At 44.3% G+C, this 22,610-nt stretch overlaps 2 pseudogenes; one reads left to right on the top strand and one right to left on the bottom strand.

Annotated features, from left to right (window-relative positions):
• Positions 1-3,758: 3,758 nt before the first annotated feature.
• On the bottom strand, positions 3,759-12,060 carry LOC110302338 (annotated as a pseudogene).
• Positions 12,061-12,339: 279 nt separating this feature from the next.
• LOC110302339 overlaps positions 12,340-22,610 on the top strand; it is a 21,398-nt pseudogene continuing 11,127 nt past the window's right edge.

A 22,610-nucleotide genomic window follows, 5' to 3' on the forward strand; every position in this document is an offset into this window, starting at 1 on the left:
GACTAGCCTGTTGTCCCTTTAGGAGAAAGATGTGTGCTGAAGGAAAAAAAAAAAGAAAAAAGAAAAAAAAACAGCACAAAGCCACACCCAAGGTCTGAGACCTTCCTGAGGTATCCAGGCTGGTTTGGAAGTTCCAGTCCTGTACCCAGGTGATTTGTGTAGTTTGCTTCCAGAAACACCAGAGAGAAAACATATGTTGATCCATGAAATACCAAGCTGAAATGAAATTCTTCAAAAGAGACTTTCTATTTTGGGGCCATGGCAGTGTCACTAGATGGCCTATACCTATACAGTTCTCTCTCTCTCTCTCTCTCTCTCTCTCTCTCTCTCTCTCTCTCTCTTACACACACACACACACACACACACGTAAACACACACTACACATACATGTACACACATGTAAACAACACACCACACATACACACAACACACACACACCACACACATATACACACACACATACACACAACACACAACACACAACACACACACACACATATACATCTGTGCACTAGCACCACCAAATTCCTCTATCTTGTTTTATTTTTCTCCGTGGCACACAGTAATTAGCTCTGACTGGTTGCATAAGTCCTGAACAGAATCAAACCAGTGGATATTCCTGGGTGCGTGGGGGAGGGGCACACAAGGCCTCACTTCCAGCTGAATAATTATTGGCAGTCAATGGCTACAGGGGCAGGGAGAAGAATCATTTCTCTTCAGAGGTGTAGCTCCTGACAGGTTGCTTCTGCCCCTTGCAAATGGCCATTGACCAATACCTATACAGACAATGCTGACTTGACTAAGTAGAATTATAAAACAGGATGTAATGTTGAGAGGGAAGTGTGTTAGGAGAGCCAAAGGGGGAAGAGAAGGCAGAAAGTGGATATAGTCAAATTATATTGTATACGTCTATGAAATTCTCAAAGGACAAATAAAAACATATACAAGTATTTTGGGGGTCGCTTATTTGCATATCACCTGCCTCTCTTCCCCCAAGACAATCAGGCCACTCTGGGAGGCTTTGTTCTTCATTGCTACAGCCCCAGTCTATAAGACAGGATGCGCCAAGTGAGTTCTCATTAAATAACTGTATCCTCACTTGTGGCCTCAAGTCCTCTTACTGGAGATTTATTAACTGAGTTTTCAAAGACTTCAAAGTTATTAAAATGCAGACATTCCTAGAATAGCACTTTAAGCCTTAATAATAATTCTTCGCTAATAAACTTTAAGAGTGGGAGACTCAGCCATTATAGTATAAAGCATAGATACTGTCTAGAGCGTTGTTTGAGATGAAAACATTCAGAGAGGAAGGCCTGAAGCAAGAGTTGGGAACAGGAAGGAAACAGTGAATCAGGCCCCTAACCAGTCTCTGTTTCATTTGGTCACACTTGGTCATCAGTTTCCCTTCTTCTTGACCCTACCATCATCAAATCCTAAGCCAGCTCTGATGGAAGGAACCTTTCCCCTCCTCTCTCATCATCTGTACTGAGACTGTATTTATTACATAGGGAGCCTTCAATGCCAGGGATTAACTACCTGGGCTTCTCTGTCATACATGCTGCCTACCCCTGCCAATTCAGCTTTATAACGCACAATCTATGCCACAATAGCCTCTCCTCTCTTGGTATTTTACACATGCCGATGGGTATGACTAGTCCCGTTCAGAAGCATGCAGAAGTGATGATTGCTCAGTGACCGTTGTTCCTGGGTGTAAACAAGTCACTGAGACAGTGAGATCTTCCAGAGATCTTCGTCTCTGGTCACGATGACCAGCATTTCAGATTAGCCTGAGCCTGAGCATGAGTGTGACAAAGGAAGTAGTTACAGGTGATTAACTGGTCTGTGTTTCAAAGCAAGGTAAGCTCTGAAGGAAATCATTTGCTGCCTGCATGAATCAGATAGCCCTCAAGGGACAGTGGCCTCAGGATCAAGCCTCCAATTGCCAGATTGCTAACACAGGAAAAGAGGAAGATACAGTCTGTGGTGGTGACATCTGTGAATGAAAACAAGTGAACAAGACGATTTCATCTTTATAATACAAGCTGTGAAGGACAAAGACAGCTGTCCAGGATAAGAGACACAAACAAAACTTAGAGAAAACCAATGCCTCCCTGGAGCCCAAGAAACAGAAAAGAAACATTTATTGGGGGAAAGAACCATGCCTGAGTTAAGGCCAGGGGGTAGAGAGGCCTTAGAGAGGTGTCAAGAAAAGAGGAAAAGTGGGATTGGTTGATTGATGGCTTCAGAGTAAACAATAGGAAGGACTAGGTAGACTGGGAAAGTGACACACAGAGGCTGCCAAAGACAGCAGGAGAGAGGCTGTCAGGGACAAAAGAAACAATGGACAGGAGCCATGCTGGATAGAGTGTGCTGGGATACAAACTCACGGAGTCAGGAAGCCTGACTGAGCTAGTATTAGTGGTCAACGCTCTTGACTTGGTGCTATGTTGGCATAAAGTTCTTGTACTTTACAATGGGACTTCTGTCCAGACAACAATAGAAAGGATGAGTCGACCTCTGAATGACATATTCCCAATAGAATTACCAAAGCTAGGGGGGGCCCTTCTGAGATTTAAAGCTTACCTGTGTAAATAGAGAAGCTGGACTATTTAGAGAAAGTACCTTTGACTTTTCTCCATGTAAACAGAAAAGGGATGGAGCTAAATCTTTGGTGAATCCCAGTAGAGTCCTTCTGCCCCATATACCTCTACAGGTCCCTGATTTTAAATGTGTCACTGCACCAACAGACAAAATAAGCACCCAGGACTTCAGGATATAGGAGCCTGAGGACATGGGTATCAGAAGAAGTTGACAGAGATGATTTCTAAGATATCTAGATTCCCAACCCTGGGAGTCCACCCTAGGGAATGGGAGGCTGGCCATAGCATCTTCCTCCTAACTGGAGAGCTCATTGCTCAACTTTCTCCATCCTGCATTTAGAAAGCTTGAAGTCTGGACTCCTCTCACACTCAGAACCTTCCTCCCGGAGGTTTTCTGTTTCTGTTTCTGTCACATCACTCATGGTGTGGTGAATCTCCACTGTCAACTTGACTGTGTTTAGAGTAACCTCAAAGATATACCGCTGTGTCTGTGAGTATGTTTTCAGAAAGGTTGAACAGAGGAGGGGAGACCCACCCTGAATGTGGGTGGTATCATCCCTTGGGCTGGAGTCTTGGGCACATTAAAAACTGAAATTAAAGAAAGAGAACTGAGTAGCAATATTCGCTTCTTCCCGCTTCCTGACTGTGGATACAATGTGACCAACCACCCACACCCTTGTCACCAGGCCTTTCCCACAAATAATAGGCAGTATTCTTTCAAACACTGAGCTAAACCAACCTTCTACCCTTAGGTTCTTCTTATCAGATACTTGATCAGAGCAACAAGTAAAGAAACTAACACAATCCCCTTACTAATACTGTTCTTGCGTGTTGGTTTCCTATCTCCTCCCACAGTTCTGACTTCATACTTACACTATAGGGCTTCTTTTTAAATGTGTAGTTCACTCATTCATCTTCAATTAGCGTAGATTCCTGAAACATTCAGCAACTCTTTGGAGGTGCAGCAAACTTTATTGATGGTAATCAAGAGTGTAGAGAGGGCTCTGTAGGCCCCTCCTGTTATCATGGAGGTCTGGGATGGAAATTGTGAGGGAGATGCTCACGGTTGGAGGCTGAGTTGGGACAGGCACTCCCCAGCAATCAAGGGCCTCTCTCTTGCTTTCAGTGTCCTTGCTGGGGTGGGTGGTCCATGGTTTCTTACTCCTTGGAAGCCATGTAGGCCATGAGGTCCACCACCCTGTTGCTGTACCCATATTCATTGTCATACCAGGAAATGAACTTTACAAAGTTGTCATTGAGAGCAATGCCAACCACAGCATCAAAGGAGGAAGAGGGGGAGTTGCTGTTGATGTCACAGGAGACAACCTCATCCTCAGTGTAGCCCAGGATGCCCTTTAATGGGCCCTTGGATGCCTGCTTCACCATCTTCTTGATGTCATCATACTTGGCAGGTTTCTCCAGGCTGCATGTCAAATCCACAATGGACAAATTTTGTGTAGGAACATGGAAGGTCATACCATTGAGCTTCCCATTTAGCTCTAGGATGACCTTGCCCACAGCCTTGGAAGCACCAGTGGATTCAGGGATGATGTTCTGGGCAGCCGCATGGCCATCATGCCACAGCTTTCCAGAGGGGCCATCCACAGTCTTCTGAGTGGCAGTGATGGCATGAATCACGGTCATGAGCCCTTCCATGATGCCAAAGTTGTCATGGATGACTTGGCCAGGGGGTCTAAGCAGTTGGTGGTGCAGGATGCATTGCTGACAATCTTGAGTGAGTTGTCATAGTTCTCATGGTTCACACCCATCACAAACATGGGGGCATTGGCAGAAGGGGCAGAGATGATGACCCTTTTGGCTCCACCCTTCAAGTGGGCCCTGGCCTTCCCCATGGTGGTAAAGAGGCCAGTAGACTCCACAACATACTCAGCACCAGCATCACCCCATTTGATGTTAGCGGGTTCTTGCTCCTGGAAGACAGTGATGTCTCATTAATAACAAGCTTCCCATTCTCAGCCTTGACTGTGCCTTTGACTTTGCCATGGGTGGAGTCATACTGGAACATGTAGACCATGTAGTTGAGGTCAATGAAGGGGTCGTTGATGGCAATAATCTCCACTTTGCCAAGTGCTGAGCAGAAGTCAGCCCTAGTAACCAGGCACCCAATACTGTCAAATCCATTCACACTGACCTTCACCATTTTGTCTATGGGACGAGGCTAGCATTGCACAAGAAGATGAAGCTATCTCTGTAACATGGAGGAGAACAAAGCCAACATCCAGCAATTTAAACAGGACAAGGGTGCTGGGTGTGGTACAGGAGAGGAGAAACACTGGAGAGGGAAGAGTTTGTGCGCTATGGAGAAGGACATGACTTACAAATGCCTTTATTCTGCAAAAAATTGTTAGGCATTGGGTGAGAAGAACATGGTTCAAATTACGGGTACTAGGCCAGATGTGACGGTACATGCCTTCAATCCCAGCACTCTGGAGGCAAAATCAAGCAGACCTCTGTGAATTCCAGGTCAGGCTAGTTCACATATCAAGTCCTAGACCAGCCAGGGCCATATAGTGAGAACTTATATGATGATAATAATGATGATAATGATTATGATGGTGATGGTGGTGGTAGAAGTGATAAAATTTGCAAAGCTTTTGGGTAAGATTTCTCCTTCCTCTGGGATCTTCCTCTGCAGTAAAAATGAGAATAATAGTAATAAATCTGCCCACAATGTTGATATGAAGATCACATGGATATCTGTGGAATTGCTATTTAAACTATAAAAAGGAGCAATTATCTGTAGGTAGTAATAATTTTCTATCTACAAGTTTTTAAAAAAAAATGTGTTCCCCACTTAATTCTGAAAGGCTCGGTTGTTGGAGTAGAAATACCTTCCTTTATCAGGACACCTAGAACCCAAACAGGTTGGTTTCTGAAGTCTCTATAGAAACAGTCATTCCTGGGGGCACCTCTTAGTCACATGCTTTCCTATTCCCCATTTCAAATTCTAGCAGTTCTACAGGCAGCCACTGTGGAGGGAGTTCCCAGCTGCCTGGGATGCTCACACCAACTTAATCAGGGCCTCTAACTTGCAGAGAAGGCTCTCAGTAGAAGGCCCTGTCCCAGCTAGCGGAGCTGAGTGGCTGTTCAGATAATGGCCTGCACAGCTGTGCCGTGGTAGATCTTTCCCCAATTACAGTAGCATTAGGGAAGTTATTGGAAAGGACGTTCTCCCACCATTGAGTAGTAAATGCTTTGCTAATTTGCCTGATGATCCATTTATGATGGCTGCTCTCTGATCCCCTTCTACAATCCACCTTTAATGGCTGGTCTGTTAGGGTAGGCCAGACTTCTCCAATGAACCAACTTTATTTTATTATGGCTTATTATTGTATTTCGTTCAGGGAGGGCCTGCAAATGAGAAAGGAGCCCACAAAACTCGGTCATCATGGGCATAATGATTGCCAAAGCACTTAGAAAGAAAGAAAAACAAATAATAATCTTTGCTAATTGAAACAGTAAAATGTGAACAGCTCAGAATGAGCCCATGTAGAATTTTAAAAGTTGGGGGCCAGGGGAGAACACACACACACACACACACACACACACACACACACACACATGCTTCTGAGCTTTTGATAATACTCAGGGCTCTTGGACTGAAAGGTCAACTGTCTCCAGCAAGCCCTTGTTTTGTGTGTGTGTGTGTGTGTGAAGCTCTACACATGGATTATTTTTCGTATTTGGGGCAAGATTGCTCTATAATTAAATCCATTTCCCTTGAGGGAGCTTCGCTTCTCTCATGTGTGTCTGCCACGTGCTCTTTGACGAATGAGATGTGAAAGGAGGTTTGCTTCGGTTTGCATTCCAGCCTACAATTGTCCCACTCTCTCCTTTCTCCTTATTTTTTCTCCCTCAGGTTCTCCCATCCTTTGGCCATAGACATAAAATACAAACAAATCAAGGCTTCTCACAACAGCTTTGCTCAACCCCGAGCAAATTGCAGGGAAGAGCTGCCATCTAGAAGAGCGGCCAACTGTTGAGTAAGCAAATCATCACGGAATTGATTTTTTTTTCCTCCCTTGTAAAGATAAACTAACTGCTGCTGGATTCTGTTGGCTCCACTTCCTCCCTTGAACCAGAAAAAAAATGTGCTACGATGCAAGAAGTGGATGAAGCTAAAGTTTTCTGGCTTGGGAGACACCTATTTAAGAGCCATGGACCCCAGGTAGTTGTGTTACATACAAAGTCCATGCCTCTTGGTCCATTTTAAAGTTGTTCTTTTGTTGTTGTTACTGCTACTGTTGTTTTTGTTCTGTTTAGTTGTTTTGCTTTTTGCTGTGAGTGAATATCTGGCCAATGCAACTTAAGGGAAAACTTGTTTTAGCTCATGGTTTGAGGGGCCACAGTTCATCACAGCAGGAGGGCATGCTAGCAAGTGGTCCAATGGCAGGATGTGACTAGAACTCTGTACCTCCCCACATCTCTTTAGAACAGGAAAGAAATAAAGGAGACTGGAAGCAAGACTGGAAGCAAGGCTGTAAAGGTCCACCTTCTGGGCACCCATTTCCTCCAGACAGGCCCTGCTCCAAAGGTCCCACAGCATCCTGTAACAGTGCCAGCAACTGGGAAGCAAGAATACCAGTGCCTGAGCCTGCTGGAGACATTTAATTTCCAAACCATGACACTTCAGGTCAAACCCTACCTTTCCAGTAAGGGAATCTGAGGAAATATAAACCCAATGAAGCCAATCTCCCCCACTTGTGATTTATAACAGCTCAGGGCATAATATGAAAAGAACAGTTCCTAGTCACCACCCTGTCCTCACATAGTATTGTGTAGCCAGCAAAAATATTTTCTTCATAAGTGAAACTGAGGGTTGAGGAGATGCCGCAGCTGGTGAAGTGCTTGGCTGGTGAGCATGAGAATCTGAGTTTAATCCCCAGGACCTACAATAAGATAAAAGGCTGAGCTGAGCATGGTGGTATACACTTGTAATCCCAGCAGGTTACAAGGCAGAGATGGGCAGATTCCTGGGCCTCATTGCATGGATAACTTGGCCTACTTAGGGAATTGTCAGTCAGTGAGAGATCCTGTCTCAAAAACCAAGGTGGAAGACACCAGAGGTTGTTCCCAGGTCTACACACACACATGCAACACATGCCTGAGCACCGGCATATACATGGATATGCATACACAGACATGCAAATATACATGCTGAATAAATAAATAAGCAAAAGATAAGAGGAACAGATGTTTTTCAAAACAAAGAAAAAATGGCAGGTTCATGACCAGCAGGTTTGCTCTAAAGAGATTATCAAAGGAAGAACTGAAGGGTTTCTCTAGATGGGGGGTCTCAGAATGTGACGTCAAATGGCTATACATTTTATATTACTTATGACTGGATATTTATAATGTTTTCAACATTAGGAATTAGTAAACTGTTTTAGATTGAAGCCCTGTTACACGTCTTCCATCAGCTTCATATATGTCTTTATTTTAGACTGATTCCTCCCTTCATTGAAAAGACCCCTACTTATTATAGCATAGAAAACTGTGACTTCCCATAGGCATATCTGAATTTCACAAAACTGAATGTCAAAGTGAGACTCCAAGTCCCCAAGCATTGCCCTCGCTGACTGACGTGACGAGGCCTGCACTAAGGAGCAGGCATCCTCCACAGGAAGGTGTAACGCTGATTCATTCTCTGTGTGAAGGCTGGCTGCTGGGAATCTAGCAGAACACAGACCAGGACTGTGTGTGCATTTACAAAGAGGTGTTATCAATGTGCCGTAGCGGACCCAGACCTTGATATCCATCAGCAGTTGTTGAATTTCCTCAATGAATATCATTCTGGAGTCACAAATGAAGAGACAATCATCTCAACAAATATAAATATATTGAGAACTAAGCATGCTCAGAACCCAGAGCCCAGACCAGAGAATCTGGAAGCTGAATCAGTGGGACTTGCAGATTTAAGTAGCACAGAGAAGAGAGACAACCATGGAGGTTATCGGTCGACAGAGCATTCTGGTTATATGAAGCCATTCCTCCACTCATTCTCATTGAAAGCCATGACACTCAACAGACTCCCACAAACTCCAAACACCCCAGAGGTCAGTTTAGTGAATCTGCAATCTGGGAGGCCCTTCTGCTTTGCTAAGTCCAACACTTCACAACACAGAGGTCTGGGAGTTGATTATTTTTTCTCCCTAGTTTTGTTTGCGGTGTCACAAACCATCTTTGCTGCCTGTCATTATGAGTCATTATAATATTTGCTTAAGTATTTAAATCAAGCCCTTTACTTAAAGCTAGTGGTAGCTGAGCTTTGATTAAAGTATATTTGCATACATTAATATCACCCAGCTTCCCTACATTTTCACTGTATTTTTGCATTCAAAACATGACATTTCAGCAACAATAGTTGTCAGCCCCTCTGGCTCTTATTTATGCTACAATTACAGGTCCTGCTAATTACAGCCCGGCTGGCTTCTTCAGCCTCCTGACAAGGGCCTGTTTGCAGTCACTGCTTCCAGCCCTCCCTTGTGTAGGCTGCAGCCTTTAAAGAGCACCTCCCCCATGCCACAGTGGTGTCAAGACTCTGAACTCCCTTCAGCTCTTTCTCTGTAGTGTTCCGGGACTTTGGAATTCGAGAGGAGCAAATGAAGGGGTGTTGGTTTGGTTGGTTGGTTGGTCAGTTGGTTGGTTGGTTGGATTTTTTTTGTTTATGTTTTTGTTTTTGTTTGTGGTTTTTTGGTTTGTTATGCTGTTGTTTTTTGTATCAGAGAGTGGGATCTGTTAGTTTTCTGCCAAACCCCTAGGATTAAAGAGAAGACCAGTGTGAACTCTTAGCCTGGAATCTTCTAGAAGGTCAATAGTCCTGAGGAAGAAAGGGGTTTTCATATAGAGATTCTGGGCTCCCTCCACCTCCAGCCATAGGTTTCCATTTCTTGAGGACAGAGGGCAGAGTTGAGAGCAGCTAGCAGCTGATATCTAATGTCACCATGGAGGGAGTGACCATCTGCTGAATCCCTCCTCTACTTCAGGATGCAGTAAAGGTGATACTCATCTAGACAAGCCCCTCTTCTACAAGTTATGGTGGAGCACTAACCACTCATCCTTATTGTTTGTTCTCTCTCTGTGTCTCTTTCACTGTCTCTCTCTCACTGTCTCTCTCTCACTGTCTCTTTCTCTGTCTCTGTCTCTCTCTGTCTCTGTCTCTCTCTGCCTCTCTCTCTGTCTCTCTCTGTTTCTTCTCCCCCCCCCATCCAACTTGACTATGAATACTTGAGGAAAGAGACCACCACAATTTGTTTATTATTATGTTGTCTTACACATGTAGTCTCCTAATGGCACTTCAGAAAAAATTGATATGTAATACATAAAAAGGAAAAACAAAGTTCCAGACCTCCAAGGTCTGAACTAGAGTCATCCATTGAGTAAGATTTTGATTATGGGAGAGGATAGTGCTGGAGGCCATACCCTGAAGAAGGCTACCTGTCTGTACCCCTCAGTAGACCTGCCAGGTACCCAGCCCACATACTATAGGGGCTTCAGGGCATGTGTGACTCTGCTGTCTCAGCAGCCTGCCAATCAGACTTGCCCTCTCCATGACTCCTGAACAATGTTCTGAGATCAGAAAAAACAAGTGGCTTATGGTGTCCCAAAACTGCAGAGACAGCCCAGGAATGGAGGCTCTTCTAAGCACGCTCTGTGGCCACAGTGGTTTTCTGGACCACGTACTGAAGCCAAGAGGCCTGAAAAAGTCTGCCTGCCTGACATTTCCAAACCCAGAGGCCAGAACAATAAACAGTGTGTTCAACAGGCAGAAAGCCGGTCTGATTGGGGTTTCTTGAGTTCCTGTCCAAATATTCTTCCACAAGCTCCAGTCCACAGATAATCTGTTTGTCTACCGTGAGCCCTGGAGCTGTCTGCAACCTCTGGGAACCATTGAGAGATTCCTGGCTAAAAAGGTGACAGTAAATGTCTCTACAGCACCAGTAGCAGCAAGGACACATACTGAAAGCCAGAAACTGCCTATAAACAAATTGGAATGAACCCCGAGGAGGAGGGGTGTTTGGCAGAGGGCTGAAGGAGAGAGTGTATGTTTGTGTTTGAGCTCATAGGCCTGGACAGCAAGCTAGATGGTCATGTCAATTTAACAGCCAATATTAAGCCATGTCTTATACTGACTCCACTGCAAGCCTTTCTGTTTCCCTGCACAACAGTTCAAATGAAAATGAAATATATATATATATATATATATATATATATATATATATATATATATATATATAGAACACAGATTATATGCCAAATACCATGCTGGATTCTGGAGACATAAAGATGAAGTAGACTCAGACTTTGTTGTTTGAGACTTTGCTATCTACTGAGAGAACCAAATAGTTCATTTTCTGGAACAATAGCTAATGATTCTTTGAATATATACTATGATGTTTGTTGTGTTTTGAATGAAAATGCCCCCTCATAGATTCACAGGGAGTGGCATTGTTAGTACGTATGACCTTGTTGGAGGAAGTGTGTCACTAGTGGTGGGCTTGAAGTCTCAGAAGCTCAAACCAGGCCTCGTAGTTCATGGCTCACATCCTGCTGTGGGTAGATCCAGGTGTAGAATTCTCAGCTGTCTCTCCAGCACCATGTCTGCCTGTGTGCCACCACGCTTACTGCCATAGTGATAATGGACTAAACCTCTGAACTGTAAGCCAGCCCCAGTTAAATGTTTTCCTTTACACAAATTGTCATGGTCATGGTGTCTCTTCACAGTAATAAAAACCCCAACTAAGACAGTGGTAAAGGAGCAAAAGAGAGCATAATTCCATCTAGCAGGCATCCAGGAAAGCCTTCCTGGAGGAGGAAATATCTGAACGGAATCTAGGAACTAATAAATCCTATCCAGGTGAAGAGAGATGGGAAATGTGTCCCAGGCTACACAATCAACATGTAAATGTGTAAGGTCTTGTGTGTGTGTGTGTGTGTGTGTGAGAGAGAGAGAGAGAGAGAGAGAGAGAGAGAGACAGATGCAGAGACAGAGACAGAGACAGAGACAGAGACAGAGAGAAGCTGATGGGTTAATATGATCAGATGAATTGTGTGGAGGAGCCATTTAGAAGGCAAACATGAAAGACTCTGCCTTGAGACTCAAAGGCAAGAAAGACGCACCAAGGACAGCCTAGGGAGGGATGGCTGCCCTGCGGAGGAAAGGCAGTACCTGATATGGGGATTGTGATTATAACTGTGTCAGCAGCTTGCTGGGCACCAGATCCTGCTGCAAGTACTTAACAGGAGGCAACTTAAAGGAAGAAGGATTGATTCCACCTTGTGGTTTGAAGAGATACAGCCCATCAGAGCAAGGAGAGCAAGGCGGCAGGGGGCTCTGGGGTGGAAAGAGCATGCTTACATCTGGGCAGAACAGGAAGCAGAGAAAAGACTCGAAGAAGGGCAAGACCTTAAGCCTCAAGACCTTCTCCTCAAGGCCCATTTCCCCCCTACTCTACAATACTCCCTGAAAGGTTCTTTAGCTCCCTAGATAGCTCCACTATTTAGGGACCAAATATTGAAAACTGTAAAGTCTATTAGCCTGTAAGAGGCATGCATGTTCACGTCATAGCACATGGGTAGTTCACTTAAAGTCACAGCTAGCCTCTCACACTAGACGTGACTTTGCTTTGGAAAAAGAAGAGTGTAATATGCAAAGCCGTCACACAGTTACTGAATGGTAATCCTGAGTTTTCAAGACTCAAAATTGCTCCACCTAAGGATGGAGGAAGTTGGGGTCCTCCTCTTCAGCCTCTCACCTTCACATTCCCATCCAGTTACAGCACACTCTGGCAACCAGACAAAGCCAACAGGAATGTGCCCTAAGAGGCAGCAGAAATCTTTCTGGAATGCCAGGAAGTACCCAGGGATGTGGGTAAGGCTTTGAGTACAGTGGGTGAGAAGCTCAGTATCTTCGGAATGCATCACCCTCTGCTGTGCAGGAAGCATCGCTAAGCAACAGAGAGCAGGGATCATGAGCAACAACAGCACATACAGATGTCTTTATTGATTAGCAGTAGGTGCCCAGAACCTCTGCCAAGTAGCACCTTTGAACTTGTAGAGATTGGGCTCTAGGTTAACTGGTGTCCTGTTGATGCAGAAGACTGAAGGAAGTGGGGAGGTTAGAGGAGCTTGTCAGCTTTCTTCCTTTAAAAACATTTATAGAGAAAACATTATTCAATCCAAGCCCCTAGGATGGGGAGGTCTTTAAATACAAGGCTTGACCCACTTGTGGAGGCTCTGATCTAGCTGTTGGACAGTGATTACCTTGTCTGAGACTCTGCAGCCCATACTGCCATCAGCAAACTCTTCCCACAAAACCTCACTGTGAAAACATTTGTGTAGATATCACTGGAGATCCCAGCTCCAGGACTACATCATCATCTTCAAGCAGAAAAGGCAATGCTCATCATAGTCCAAGGTCAAGGAAATGACGGCAAAGGCCTTTCCTGACGGCTGGTGCAGCAGCAATAGAGAAACTACAGAACACAGAAATGCTAATTACAGGCTCATAGCTAATTAAGGTTTAGAGGGATTAAAAGAGGTGCTTTAGGACAAGATCTGCCAATTAAGATAGAATGCACAGATTAAAACTGGTAACCTGTATTCAAAACCATTCAAAATTGTCTTCCAATGACATATAAAATTATCTAAAGTGAGCTTACAGGATGTAGAAAAGTCAGGTGCATTTTTGATAGAAGAGTGGCTTAAAGGTTCAGAGTCAAGCACCTTGTTGCTCCTTAGTGTGGGGACTGGATCCTTTCAACACCCCAAATTTCCAACACAGCCATCAAAGACAGACACAGGGAAGGCTTAGTTGAGAAAAACTCAACTGGAACAACAGAATGTGCTACACTAAACTTGGGGGTTGGTCTGGCGCTGCTTGTATTCAACTACTTAATTCTGTACCCCAAAATCTGGTTGCTCCAAGAGGAGCTAATATTCACATATGCCTGTCTTTGTTGTGTAAGCCTTGACTTTCTAATTTAAAACTTTTGGTTAAATAAAACTGATGACAGCCAATTACTCAGGGGAATAAAGAGAGGTAGAGTTTGAGTTACCAGGACCAGGAGGAGAAGGAGAAAAGAGGACAGAGACTGAGATGGAGACCTAGACAGAGACAGAAACAGAGACAGAGGGGTTGGGGGCCAGCAGTACAATGCTGTGTACGTGGCCAAATAAGAATACTTAAAAGGCTACTTTGATCAGAATGTAAGTTGTTTTCTAGCTCCTCCTCACAGTTCAGAACTTCAGTGTCCTGGCTAGATCTGTGAGGCCACTTTGGACTAGAAGAGAAGTAGGAGAATAATAAAAGCTGAAAAAGTCTGAATGCTAGGGTCATGGTGGCCCTGATGAGTCTGAAGGTACTTCACACCAGCCCTGGGCTGCCTTGCTCTCTCTGAGCTTCTTGCCTTGGGAAGAATAAACCTTTATGTGCTTTAGCCACTGCTATTTGGAGCTTCACATTCTGAACAGTCAAAGCTTTATTGGTATAAGATCATAACATCTCATGGAATTCTCATTAGAGTGAGGTCAAATTATATATCTAACAGTCTAATATTGCCTGGCTTGTGAACTGCCTGAGCAGTGGCTTCTCCAGATCCCTGAAGAGGGAGTGAGGGTTGATGGTCAGATCTATCTTTTATCGGGAACTTGAACCTTAGTCACTTTAGCTCCAATACCTTGATATCTCTAGAATTCTGCCTTAGGGACACCACCTGTCCTTGGAGTTCATAGTCCCCAGCACTTGTGGCAAGTCCAGCACTTTCTTGCTGACTATTCTGCTCAGGTTGTATGCAGGAGCATCTTTCCCTGCTGCCATTAGCAGTCCTCTCTCTATCTGACTCCCATCACTAAGTCCCCAGCATTACTTAGGATCTGACACCCCACCCCTGCCACACACACACACACACACACACACACACACACACACACACACACATCCTCTGTCTTTCTGTGAAGTGAGTGCCACTTCCAAATCTCATCTTCTAGCCCCATCCTTCTCGTAAAACATGCACATTCTCTTCTTATGACTTACTCCTTGAGGTCCAGGCCAGCATTCACCTGCCTCTTCATGAACAATCATTGTGGTGTGAGATTTGTTATAGAGGCTACTCTCTCACATCTAAAGACTGTGAGGCTCCATGGGCCTGTGCTTCTGGGTGATACCTTTTTGCTCAAGCTCATGTTCCCACTCTCTTGTCTCCTCCAATTCTAGCTAAATTGTCAATGACCAGCCTTGGCATCCATGATGTGGGTAAACCTAGGCAGGCAGCATTGTGGGTCAGTGCTTGGAGCCAGAGATAGGGGTCATCCAGACACCATGGGCAGGGGTTGCTACCAATGGCAGCCAGCCATTAGAGAAATTACTTAGCAGACTTTTCTCTGAGGGAACAAAGCTTAATTTGCTGGGGCTGGCACTCTCTGTGGCCAGTAAAGAACTCTCAACTTATTAACTCCTTGGAGCCATCTAGAAAGAAAAGGAAAGAGAAAACATTCACACACACACACACAGTAGATGAAATAAATGGCAAAAAGGCAGACTCCAATAACTTCATACATAGAAATACATACATGCATATGGACCTACAGACAGACATACACATTGACACATGGAATGGTTAAAGCTGAGCTCCAGTAAGCAGGCTCCAAGTATTTCACACATACACATACATACCTATGTACACACAATTGGTGGATGGAGCAAGCTCCAACACACACCCACACCCAGACAAGCTTTATATATGTACATACATTCACATAGTTGATGGATAGAAGGAACAATGTTCCAACCCCCACATTTATTTTTTTTCTTCCATAGCTTGTATACCCTAGCAAAATCTTTCAATCGGTATAAAATTACAATGTGATTTTCTTCTAGTGAATTTTAGTTTTCTTCTAGTGAATGACTGTGAAAACACAGTATGTTCCTCAGTACCTTTACAAGAAAAAAAAAACCCATAGTACAGGAAACGAAAACAAATTATTCCCAAGAACCCACATACATTTGTAACTAAGCAACTTGTTATAGATTAACAAAGTGTAAGCAAGCAAGGTCGTTTTCTCAGCCAGTTTCTCTTACTGGCAGGCAGCAATTTGTGGTTACGACGAGAGAAGTAATTATTTTATTATTTATCTTTGAAAGTAATCTTATAAGAATCTTAAAAGACTCACAAATCTAAACTTTTTATATAAAAATCAGCCACATCTACTTTACAGCCTCAGAATATATATCTGCTTAACAGCAATTCTTATTAAATCATATCAGGAAACTGAAGGTAGAAATGGGTATAAGAAATCGATCATCACCAGTCCAGCCTCAGTGAGAGTCACGTCAGCCAGGGCTGCCATTGTTCTTGTTCCCTGACCATAAGAGGTCCCTAGCTTAACTAATAAGAGTGCACCTTTCTGAACTTCAAATAGTTCCCTAAGATTTTCTACATCAGTGCCACTAGCAAAAACATCTTAGCCTAGCTTCACTAACAATGTTATTTTTCCAAATGCTTTCTAGTGGTGGTAGTCATTGCTGACAATCTCCATCTCTAAGTTCTTCTCTAGGGTGGTGACTGAATCATTAATCTGTTCCACCAGCAAGGCCTGGAAGAGGGCAAGCATTGTTGTTGTGGAGTGCCAGTGATACTGCCCAGTGAGGGGGCTGGAAGCAGAGCAGAACTCCATAACAACACAAAGCCCTAGGACACGTAGTTCTCAGGGTCATGCCACAACGAGGCTCACCCCTATATGGCTGTGTAACCAGTGAGCTGCATTCGTGAGTTCTAAAGCTGTTCGTCATTCCTCCTTCATGGCCCACAGCCCAAATGACTTTTCATTTCCTTCTCTTCTCTGTGTCCATCATGTTCAAAAGGTGTCTACCTAGTGCACATCTTGCTTTCCACTATTTTTTGGTGTCTGTTTTTGTAACAACTTCCTTCTTAATCACACCACATGCCCAGAGGTATCTGCTAACCTCTGGATTCTAAAACCTTTGTGCTCTGGTTCTAGTTCCAGGGCAGATTGACTCTGTTCTTTCTGTCCTTAGAGAGCTCTCCATTATCCTCCTATTGTTCTTCTCTCCTCTGTCCTACAGACTCCTGGTGTTGGTTTAAAGTATGCCCATGAACTCTTGTCCCTTAGAAAGCTGAGATTTTCTCTTCACTCTGGGGTCTGTATCTAGCAATTCCTTGAGAACAGTGATTAGGTCATGTTGTCTTCTTCTTCTTCTTCTTCTTCTTCTTCTTCTTCTTCTTCTTCTTCTTCTTCTTCTTCTTCTTCTTCTTCTTCTCCTTCTCCTTCTCCTTCTCCTCCTCCTCCTCCTCCTCCTCCTCTGCTTCCTCCTCCTCTCCTCCTCTTCCCCTCCTCCTCCTCCCCTCCTCCTCTTCTCCCTTCTCCTTCTCCTCCTTCTTTTCCTCTTCCTCCCCCTCCTCTTCCTCTTCTGTCTCCTATCCCCCCCCACTGAATTCTTTTACTGTAGAAGCCACATGCCATGTCTGAGAACACTCTAGCAGCCTCTTGAAAAGGCTCATGTCATAAGGACTGGAGATGTCTGGCCAGTAAATAGCAAGGACCCGAGATCAGCCAACAGAGGCATGAATCACTTCTTTGAGAATAAAGTAAACCTAAGAACTGGATTTTCCACTGTTAAACTCTATAGTTTAATTCTGGTTTTGTTTTTCTAGCTCTAAAGTTGATCCTTCAGAGGGCTGGGATTGTAGTTCAGTCAGTTAAATCCTTGGCTTGCAGACATGGGGGACTGAGTTTGACCCCAGAACCCATGTAAAAATTGTGCATTGGTAATACACACTTCTAATATCAGTGATGGGGAGTCAGAGAGGGATCATACTTGACAGGGAGTCTATACTGATTGGTCAGCTCCTGACCAGTGAGATACCATTTCAAGAGATGAATACATACTTCCAAGAATGTCATACAAATTTTCCTCTGCCCACATCTATAAACATACATGTTCATGTGTGCAAATACACACATACACACACACACACACACACACACACACACACACACACACACACACACANACACACACACACACACACACACACACACACACACACACACACACACATACACAGTGGGAGGGAAGAGAGAAACTGAGATATCTTTCAACTCTGTCGAGCTGCCAGCTAAGAGAAATCGCAGCTGGTACTTTGAAGGCAGTCCCATGACAGACTCTAAACTAGAGCCATTTGTGAAGCAGTTGGTGGATTCCTAACTCTAATCAACTATGTAAAGTAATAAAATATTTATATTTGAAGTCACTGAGGTTTGGGTCATTCCACAAACAATTCATAAGCTCTGCGAAGACCCTTTCCTGTCATCTTTCAAGGCATCTCCCACAAGATTCTTCCCGTCATAGTCACATGTCAAGCAGCTGTTAGTCAATTGCTTTGACTGGGAAGGACTGACCATGGACTGGGAGAGCCTAGGAAAAGCTAAAAATTGATACTTTGAGGGACCACAGAGAATATAAAATGGTGAACTAAAAACACAGGATGATGGATGGAACCGTGTATTATTTTTCTATAGTTGCTACAAAAAAATTACGACAAACTTGGCAACATAAAACAACAGATTTACTCTCTTGCACTTCTGGAAGCTAGAAGCTGAAAATCAGATTCACCAGCCTGAAGCTAAGGTGGCAACAGAGCCAGGTCTCCAGAGAAGAATCCATCTCCTTGCCTTTCTTCTATCTGTGGCTCATGCTTGCTTCCATCATCTGCAACACCAGCAGCTCAGCCTACTCAAATCCCTGCTATTGTCTACACATCCTCTCTGCTCTCCTGAGGACCCTCGTGATCCCATGTGTTCCCTCAGATACTCTAGGGTAACGGTCCTCTACATTTGGAGATGCACAACTTAATCACATCTGCAAAGTCCTTCATTGCCATATAAGGTAACATTCACAACTCCCAGGGATTGTAGGCATATTTGCAGAATTGCTGTACAGCCTACTATGAGCAGAAAAACCCCACTTTTAGAATCAGACAGATTCTAATTCAAATGTTTTAATCATCATGCATGACATTAGCAATAATGTTAAACTAAGCCAGTGCTTCCTTGTCTCCATAGCAAAGACAAAAGGTTGTTAAACAAATAATACAAAGAAACACACTTGGCATTCACTGGTTTTCCTTTTTCTTCCTTTCATTGAGTTGCTGGGGGAAAAGCAGACTTGAGCAGAGAAGGAAGATGTGTCAGTTTCCTACGGTCCTCATCATTTCAAGGCACACCTATGGCTATTTATCTCATTTGACTATCATCCCCATCTTACCAAAGGGAGAAAACAGAGACACAGTAGAGTTAAATGATTTCTCCCCAAATTGCTCTGCTAGTAAGGGTCAGAGCTGAGTTCTCTGGTGCCAAATCCCAATCCCTTTATACTACATACCTTCTAGGAGGATTTGAAGAGATCGGGTCAGCTTCGCAACTCAATGTGATGAGAGAAGATGGCAGACTAGTGATGTGCTGTCTGAGTTGGAACAGGGCAAGTGCACAAAAGCGCAAGGAAACGGAAAAGAAACAAGATTCAGAGAAGACAGTGCTCTGAGGAGCAGACACAGATGGCCTCTCGGGAGACAGGAAGAGAACAGGATGCCTTTAGCTTAATTTATTAGCTACTGATGTCCGTGCCCTGACAAAAGCATCTTATTGGGTGAAGGGTTTATTCTTGGCTTACAGTAAAAGAGGGGCTCAGTTCATCAAGTCAGGGAAAGTGTGGCCACAAGAGGAGACAACTATTTCCATCATGTCTTGTTGGGAAGCAGGAAGAAATGAGTGCTTGCTCCCAGTTCCCTTTTTCCTTTTTCATTTGGTCAAGGACCTCAGCCCAGGGAACTCTGACACCCACATTTAGTTAAGATGGGTCTTCCCACATCAGTTAATATACTCTAGATAATCCTTATAAGCAGGCACAGAGCTTTGTTTCCATGGTGATTCCCATCCCATCCACTAGCTTCCTCTCGCAAAGGGACAAACAGTGTTGAGCGCTACCTCTGATCTTTGGGAAGAGGCAGTCTTCCAGGATGGGCAATCACTTTGGCCTGTGTGATGAAACTCTATCACAAGAACTAAAGGCTAGCCAAGGACAATTTTGGAAGTGAATAGCATGGGATTGCCCCGTTCCAGGGCTGGTGTTTTATCCTTGATCATCTACAGAATTGAGCCAGACTCAAAAGATGAATAAATTGGTCTGATAGGACCCAAGAGTCACACTTGGCTGACAGGGAGCAAAGAATTCTATTATCACTGAGAATATGAATTATAGAATCAGCAATAGGAACTTCAGTTTGGGCCTATTCAATGTGCAATGATATTCATTCAAGAACAGCAACAACAAAGAATGTGTCCTAGAAAACAGACACCATTTATTAATGGCTCAAATAGGAATCCCTGAAAACAAGCTGTGATAAGGTAACTATCTCAGTTTCTCTATGAACTGTGTCTTCTCACTGCCAGATGGAGGGCCTAGGTTCAGAGAGACTCAGGGGGTTAGCCAAGGCCCACAGTTTCCAGGTTATAGAACAGAACTCAGTCACAGGAGGGCAAGGCACTTAGCACAGAATTTTAAATATCAATGTCTAGTATCCAATGGACACCCTGTAAGCAGTATTATCGGATGAACTTTTGTTCTGAAAAAAGATGTGGTCAGTGCCCTATGCAAGAGCCATTCCTTCATAGACTTGCTTTGAACCACCTCTCCATGCTGTAGGTGAAGCCTCTGTTGGCTCCAAACCCTCTCTCTATTAAAAACTAGTCGTGGGGGAAATAAACAACTCCTGCCCGGGGTTCCACAGTATGAGCGAGCCATTCAGAAGGATGGGGACCCCATAGGAAGGCATGCAGAGGCAGACATTTCTAGCTGCAGAGAGGACTTGAGAAGCTCAAGAAAATCTGGTGAGCTCAAAATGCCAGCATAGTATGTTGTAGGACTTGATGTCATTAAAGGCGGTGTCTCCTTCACTAGGGATCCATCTTCTTTTAGTTAACTCTTTAAAAAAAAAACTCTTAGGGACACCCAAAAGTGTACTTCGCTAATGCCTTAAGTGTGCTAAGCTTTACCCAGGAAGCTGACAGTGAAGATTGGTAACTCCTACCACCAGATGATGTGTTATCCTTCTCTTTCTTCCCTTCCCCCTCCCTTCTCTCTCTCCCTCCCACTCCCTTCCTTCTCCCCTCCCACCTCCTCCCTCTTCTTTATTCCACTGCTACCTTTGTAGCTTCCTTGGGAATCCTGGGGAAATGCCGCCCAAACAGGTGCACACAAATTCACCAGAGCCTGTTTCCTGCCAGCAACAGGCACAGATGGTGTAGAGACCAGGCCAAGAACTGAAAAGTTGTCCTAACAAAAGTCACACCTGAACAACCAGAGGAATAAAGCAACCCTTACTCCATCTCAAAGCTGGTCACCCAGGTGACAAGCCTTTAGATACAGGAAATAAAAAAGGGTCCTACTCGGTCAGCACATGAGGGGAATGTGCATGAGAAAGAATGGGGTGGACAATGAGAAGGACAGGCAGGCTGGGATCAGCAGCCCACGAACACCCAAAGAGCAGAGGGAGGAATGAATAGCAGCCTGGAAAGACATGGAACTGGCATAATCCTAATCATATCAGACTTGCCTCTCGGACCACAGTGTCTATGCCACCTTCAGTAAACTGGTCACCCTAGATGATCAAACAGCCCATAACCTAATGTCTTTTGTGATAGCAGCAGAGGGAGTGGTTTCCCTTCCTGTTCTTGCAGACAGCAGACAGACTCGGTCATCTCTCAAATGGCTCCATGTGGTAGCAAAATTCCAAGAGCCTCCTGTGACCTTTTGGGGGCATTTTTCCCCTTCTGGCTAATTTCTATTTCAAAGAGCTGGCTAGATGGGAGTTTCATCAGCCCCAAGTCAGCTTCAGCCATTCCCAGCTTTAAAATAAAAAACAAATACAGCAAAGCCTCTCTAGAGGCAAGCCATTCCTGACTTTTTTATCCTTCTCAAAAGAGGAATTTAAAAGCTTCCTCTGTCAAGCACACTGAGGGTAGATGCCCTGCTGGGGGACGCTTTAGTGGTATCTTGACACCTGACCATGATACATATCTGAAAAGAAATGTCTTAAGTAAACATGAAAACCCAAGTCAGTCCTCAAAAGCTTGTCCAATAGTTGGGAGCTGAGGCCTCTGTGACAATTGATTTCATTTCCCCTTGACATCTGGATGCTGTTTCAGCCAACAGACAGACTCGGTCACCCTTCTAATGACTCCATGTGGGAGTAAGATTCCAATAGCTTCCTGTGACCTCTTGGGACAATTTTTCCCCTTCTGGCTAATTTCTATTTCAATTTAAGGCAATAGCTCCCTCTTGGCTGCTCTCCCATTAAGCTTAATTTACAAAAAGATATTCAAAATATTGAACCCAAATTGTATTCATGGCCTGGGGAGAAGAGTACCAGCCAAGGAATGGCCTGTGCTTCATGAGACTTTCTAGAGGACAATGGGGACATGTCCTGCCACCTGGACCTCAGACTCTATGGCCCCAGGTGCACCAATCTGTGTGGATGAGTTGACTGGACACAGAAAGGGAGTTGAGGGATGACAGCAGACAAGGGACTTATCCAGGACTGAGATAACAGCAGACAAGGGACTTATCCCAGGCTTTAAAGTACAGGTAATCCAAAGTTCTCCTCCCGCTGGGCTCCTCTGAAGGAAGTGGAGATCCTTTGGCCTCTCCTCTGACACTACTGCAGAGAACCCCTCTCACTTCCTGAAGGATGAGCCCTTGGCCCCTGAAAGTAAAAGTTAATTCAAAGATAGTCAGTGGAATGGAAGGGGAGGGATTCGACAGGTAGAACCCCTACCCATTGGCTATAAGACCTTGGTGACCACAGGCCAATTGCTTAGTTTCTTCTTCTCCTTCTCCTTCTCCTTCTCCTTCTCCTTCTCCTTCTCCTTCTCCTTCTCCTTCTCCTTCTCCTTCTCCTTCTCCTTCTCCTT

The sequence above is a fragment of the Mus caroli genome, chromosome 9 (genome assembly GCF_900094665.2).
Source record: "Mus caroli chromosome 9, CAROLI_EIJ_v1.1, whole genome shotgun sequence".
In the NCBI taxonomy this organism is placed as follows: domain Eukaryota; kingdom Metazoa; phylum Chordata; class Mammalia; order Rodentia; family Muridae; genus Mus; species Mus caroli.